Source organism: Microcebus murinus, unplaced genomic scaffold, assembly GCF_040939455.1.
Source record: "Microcebus murinus isolate Inina unplaced genomic scaffold, M.murinus_Inina_mat1.0 scaf001_hap2_Mmur4.0, whole genome shotgun sequence".
Classification (NCBI taxonomy): domain Eukaryota; kingdom Metazoa; phylum Chordata; class Mammalia; order Primates; family Cheirogaleidae; genus Microcebus; species Microcebus murinus.
This window is the reverse complement of record NW_027438947.1, coordinates 2,174,314-2,180,368: the sequence shown is the minus strand read 5'-3', so window position 1 is coordinate 2,180,368 and position 6,055 is coordinate 2,174,314. Positions and strand designations below refer to the sequence as shown.

General features: G+C 37.4%; 1 pseudogene; it reads right to left on the bottom strand.

The window, feature by feature from the left end:
• Window positions 1-4,055: 4,055 nt before the first annotated feature.
• Window positions 4,056-5,780, bottom strand: LOC142866163 (elongation factor 1-alpha 1 pseudogene; annotated as a pseudogene).
• Window positions 5,781-6,055: the final 275 nt, after the last annotated feature.

The following is a 6,055-nucleotide window of genomic DNA, read 5'->3' as shown; positions in this document are numbered from 1 at the left end:
GTGAACTAAAATAAAATCTTAAGGCTCACCCTCCACCTGCTGAATGAATAGACCCCCTCGTGGCCAAAAGAATATCCTAAAACTAAATTTCCTACCAGGTGGAGAAAGATCAGACATGTCTCATCGTGCCCCCTTCCCTTCTTGGGGATACCCTTTGTAACTCATTAACAGGCCTTAAGGGCATACAAGACAAACCTGTAGACCCTCAATTCACACAACAAATATATGTCTAGTGGCTTATCTCTGATTAACAGCTCCTTATCTTAAAACATTTCAAGCCTTTAGACAAAGCTTCATGTCTTTACACAATTACAAGTCAAAGAATATTTAAACCCACCTGTAAACTGTAAGCCCCCACTTCAAGATGGCCCACCTTTTTGGGCCAACCCAATGTATGCCTCCCACATATTGATGTGTGACTTTACCTGTAACCTATATCTTCGTGAAATGTATAAAACCAAATTGTAACTCAGCCATAGCGAGTCCACTTGATCAAGGCTTCTTGGGCATGGCTCTGGGTCATGGTCCTCAAATTTTGCTCAGAATAAATTTCTTTAAAATTATTTTACAGATTTTGGCTTTTTTATCCATTAATAAATATTATATAAAATTATGGTGTCAAAGTATATAAAGTAAACAATTTTGTAGCAGTTATTATAAAATATGTTAAAGAAATATACCTTGAGCCAAAACATTTCTACTCTCCTTAGTCTATTTGAAGCTAAAAAAGTATTATGTATTAAAAACCAAACTGATAGATTTGGAGAAATTTGGGTTAGAGGTTGTTAGAGATAGACAAAAGAGATGGGAATAAAAACCAAATTGGGATAAATGAGAAAAAAATTAAACTTATAATCTCATATCTTGTTTAGTTAATTTCTTAGTTCTGTGAATAAATCAATTTAGTTAAGTAGCTGTGTCCCATTCCAGGAGCTGGATCATACGAGCTTTTTATTAATAAGTAGAAGAAAAAAAAACAAAGGTCAACATTTGGAGCAATTTTTTAAAACTAGTTGGGAAGAAAGACAACTGTTTAGAAGCAGAGATGAAAGGAGAGGTAAGAAAGGAGAGTCCACTTTAAATATTTTGTGTGTGGCATATTTTGGAGTCTCTTTTAACTTTAAATCAGCCTCTTTAAGGGAGGTTATGAGAGACTTTTGATTCCGTTTAGAAAACTTGAGACACCAATTATACAATTATCTTCATTGTTTTTAGAAGGTTTGCTAGCCTCTTTGTTTTATTTATTTATTTTTTTGAATGTTTATAGCAGATTTATTTGTAATTGCCCCAAACTGGAAACAACCAAATGTCCCTCGGCTGGGAATGTATACACTATCATACATCCATTAAAAAGGAACAGATTACTGACATATGCAAAATGGATGAGTCTCAAATGCATCATGCTAAGTGAGGCCAGACTCAAAATGATTATATATACTGCATGAGCCCAGGTATGAGTAACTGCAAAAACAAAATTTTAAGAACAGATCAGTGGTTACCAAGGAAGGAGCTAGGGGGTTAGAAGTTGACAACAATGGGGACAGAGGAACTTTGGGGGATGGAATCATCCTATATTTTAACTGTGGCTAACTGTATACATTTATCAAAACTTACAGAACTAGGAAAAATTTTAATGTAATACCTTTATAAAAAATGGGACTTTTAAAAGTCCCTTGTTTTAAATATTCAGATATCCTTTGCTTAGAATCATTGAAACAATTTCACATTGTTTTTGTCATATTATCTCCCACAGACCACAAACTGACCTCTCACTTAACCCTTAGAGATCCATGGGCCTACTAAAAGCAGTCCGAAATTATTGACAGTTGCAAATAATCAGATCAGAACAAGGAATATTTAAATAGCAATCTTTAAATGAAACCTTTTAGAGTTACACTAAGATATAAATGGTAGGTAACAGTTACTACAAAAGCAAGGTCATGTTGACAACCCAGTGCTAAAAACTCTGGCCTATTAATCTAAGTTGTCAATATTCCTCATGGAGAAAGTAAACAAAACAGGATTGATGCTAGTTCAAAACAAATCACGTCCCACCAGACTTTCATTGAGTCATAGCTGAGGCCTGATTCATCTAAGATTTGGGAGATAATTATCAGGATTAACTATGGGAAAGGCAAGGTACTGAAATTGAGTTCTGATCTGGACAAAACCCAGTAATTTCAGATGTCCGTATTAGGGTACGAGTTAGAAGGAAAAAAAAAACTCAGATATGCCTTAATGACAATATTTTTAACTAGAATGCCTTTCCCATTTCCTTTAATATTCTAAGATCACACCAGAATTTCCAGAAAACTTCAAGTCCACACCTGAAGTTACTTATAACCAAACACAGCTGTACAACTTAAAACAGTTTTAAAGTACCAGTTTCAGGCATTCAATTTTCACTTTTGAAATCTACTCTCAATTGTTTTTAATCAATCCCAATACAACAGTTATTGTAGGAGATATATGCTCCTCTATCCTGTTTAAATGTTCCTCTATTGTAGCGAGCTAGTTTATAATGAGTGCCAGTAGGTGGTGCTCAAACCAGACAGTTGTCTTAGTCACACACTGGGTTTCACCAAGTGAAACTTAGTATACTATTAACTGGAGCTTTGAGACTACCCTTCAATGGTGGTAGCATTATTGTTAGACCTTGATTCTTGTTAGTGGAGTAGTAACTCTTGTCTGGTAAATCCTACAGCTGTGCCAATTTGCTGTTAATACATCAACCATCTACTGGCCAGCTATTCTTAATGACCTCGTCTCCTCTAATCAAGCAAATATCAAGCTTACACCAACATGAGGCAAGAAACAGAACAAAATCTTTCAATTTACAGCCCTGGATGCCTGAGAGCACTATTAAGTTATTTTTACAGTTCAGACTTAAATGAGGGAAAAGGCTACACACATTTTTTTTAAAAAGTGGTCTTTCATCTATGGCCAAATCAAGTAGCTTGATGGGGTATACCCTTTGAATGATAACCATCACGTTGCATATGACTCACTGTTTTGACCCCTTTCCCTAAATCCTACTTTATTTGGCATGTATTAACATGTCATGTAAATTTTGCCTCTGGTAAACTTAATTTCCTTTCATAAGCAAAACACTCCTTTAAGATATTAAGCCTGAGGTACAGAATTACTAAAAATTTCAAAGATTCATGCAGTATTATTTCACAAGTGTCCAAAACCAGGATAGAGTGACTGACACTCAAGGAAGCTGGTTAAAAGTCTGCAATCCCAAAGTAAAATATAGGAGACTCATTTTTGGCCAACTAGTTAGCTACTTCAAACCCTAATATGTTAAGTGCCTTGCTCTTGGGTAGTTCTTCTTGAATAGCACTTGGTAACTTTCAAAACCATTTCAAACTAAATCTTACTCTTATCCCTGTTCACTTAAGCTGTATTTACCACTGTACCTCAAAAACCTTGAGTTTAACCTCCAGTATAAAAATGTTAACTTTCCACCTAAGTCCTGCTCTTTAGATGAAATCCCTATTGGAAATAAATTTCTTATGTACAGTTAATACCCAACAACTTTATCTTCCTTTCAAAAGCTGAACAGTCTTCAATACTAAAGCCTCACTTTTAGCTTTTTAATTGCAGTGATTTATGAACGTACATTCTAATTAACTGAAAAACTAGAATTTGAAATTTCTTATGTTTACTCATTATCTAGTTTTGAAATTTCTTATGTTTACTCATTATCTAGTTTTATATATGTAGCACATGACCTTGACTGTTACACAGGTTTTGTCCTCCCTAAAATTACAGGTGAACAAAAAGCATACCACATTTCTATCCTAATAAAGTTTTGCGACCAGAGCCCTCCCATAGCTTTTCACAAGCTACCTTCAAGATTTCTCCCTTAGCAATAGGTGGGGGGGAAAAAAACCTTTATTTACAACCTGGAAAAAGAAACATTAACTCAGAATTACTTTCTACATTTCAGCAGCACATTCATCACCAGAAATAGATTATAAAGTCTTTTGCCTATGGATTTCTATAAAATTTTCAGTGTTGACCAAAAGAAGACACAGGTTTCTCATTAAACTTTGTTTTAATGGGTCTCAAAATTCTGTGACAGATTTTTGGTCAAGTTGTTTCCATTAAAAAGTACTGATTTTAAAAACTAATAACTTAAAACTGCCACACAAAAGGAAACAAAAGTGGTCCACAAAACATTCTCCTTTCCTTCTGAAGGTTTTACGATGCATTGTTATTAACAACCAGTCTTTTACTATTAAACTTAAATGGCCAATTGAAACAAACAGTTCTGAGACCGTTCTTCCACCACTGATTAAGAGTGGGGTGGCAGGTATTAGGGATAATATTCATTTAGCCTTCTGAGCTTTCTGGGCAGATTTGGTGACCTTGCCAGCTCCAGCAGCCTTCTTGTCCACTGCTTTGATGACACCCACAGCAACTGTCTGTCTCATATCACGAACAGCAAAACGACCCAGAGGATAGTCTGAGAAGCTCTCGACACACATGGGCTTGCCAGGGACCATATCAACGATGGCAGCATCACCAGACTTCAAGAATTTAGGACCATCCTCCAACTTCTTTCCAGAGCGGCGATCAATCTTTTCCTTCAGCTCAGCAAACTTGCAGGCAATGTGAGCAGTGTGACAATCCAGTACAGGAGCATAGCCAGCGCTAATTTGGCCTGGATGGTTCAGGATAATCACCTGAGCAGTGAAGCCTGCTGCTTCCATTGGCGGGTCATTTTTGCTGTCACCAGCAACGTTGCCACGACGAACATCTTTGACAGACACGTTCTTGACGTTGAAACCCACGTTGTCCCCTGGAAGAGCCTCACTCAAAGCTTCATGGTGCATTTCAATGGACTTTACTTCAGTTGTAACATTGACTGGAGCAAAGGTGACCACCATGCCAGGTTTGAGAACACCAGTCTCCACTCGGCCCACAGGGACAGTGCCAATACCACCAATTTTGTAGACATCCTGGAGAGGCAGACGCAAGGGCTTATCAGTTGGACGAGTTGGTGGCAGGATGCAATCCAGAGCTTCAAGCAGTGTGGTTCCACTGGCATTGCCATCTTTACGGGTGACTTTCCATCCCTTGAACCAAGGCATGTTAGCACTTGGCTCCAACATGTTGTCACCATTCCAGCCAGAAATTGGCACAAATGCTACTGTGTTAGGGTTGTAGCCAATTTTCTTAATGTAAGTGCTGACTTCTTTAACAATTTCCTCGTATCTCTTCTGGCTGTAGGGTGGCTCAGTGGAATCCATTTTGTTAACACCAACAATTAGTTGTTTCACACCTAGTGTGTAAGCCAGAAGGGCATGCTCACGGGTCTGCCCATTCTTTGAGATACCAGCTTCAAATTCACCAACACCAGCAGCAACAATCAGGACAGCACAGTCAGCCTGAGATGTGCCTGTAATCATGTTTTTGATAAAGTCTCTGTGTCCTGGGGCATCAATAATAGTCACATAATATTTGCTGGTCTCAAATTTCCACAGGGAGATATCAATGGTGATACCACACTCATGCTCAGCTTTCAGTTTATCCAAGACCCAGGCATACTTGAAGGAGCCCTTTCCCATTTCAGCGGCCTCCTTCTCAAATTTTTCAATGGTTCTTTTGTCGATCCCACCACATTTGTAGATCAGATGGCCAGTAGTGGTGGACTTGCCCGAATCTACGTGTCCGATGACGACGATGTTGATGTGGGTCTTTTCCTTCCCCATTTTGGCTTTTATGGGTGGTTTTCACGGCACCTGTGTCTGGCGGCAAACCCGTTGCGAAAAAGCCTCTTTGTTTTAATTGAGCATACAGATAAGCTAGAGGTCTCCTAAGATTTTATTGTGGCTGCCAAAGCTTTAAATAATTTCAGGTTAAATTTCAAACATTTACAATAATTTATTAGAGTTTTTTAAGCATGTTAGTCACTAATGTCTCTAATGACAGTAGATCAGAGACCATTTTCTTAGAATTAAGATTTTTTAAATTTTTTTAGTCTTTTATTTTTTATTTTATTTTATATTTTTTTTTCTCAAATTCTGTGGGTACAAATATTGTT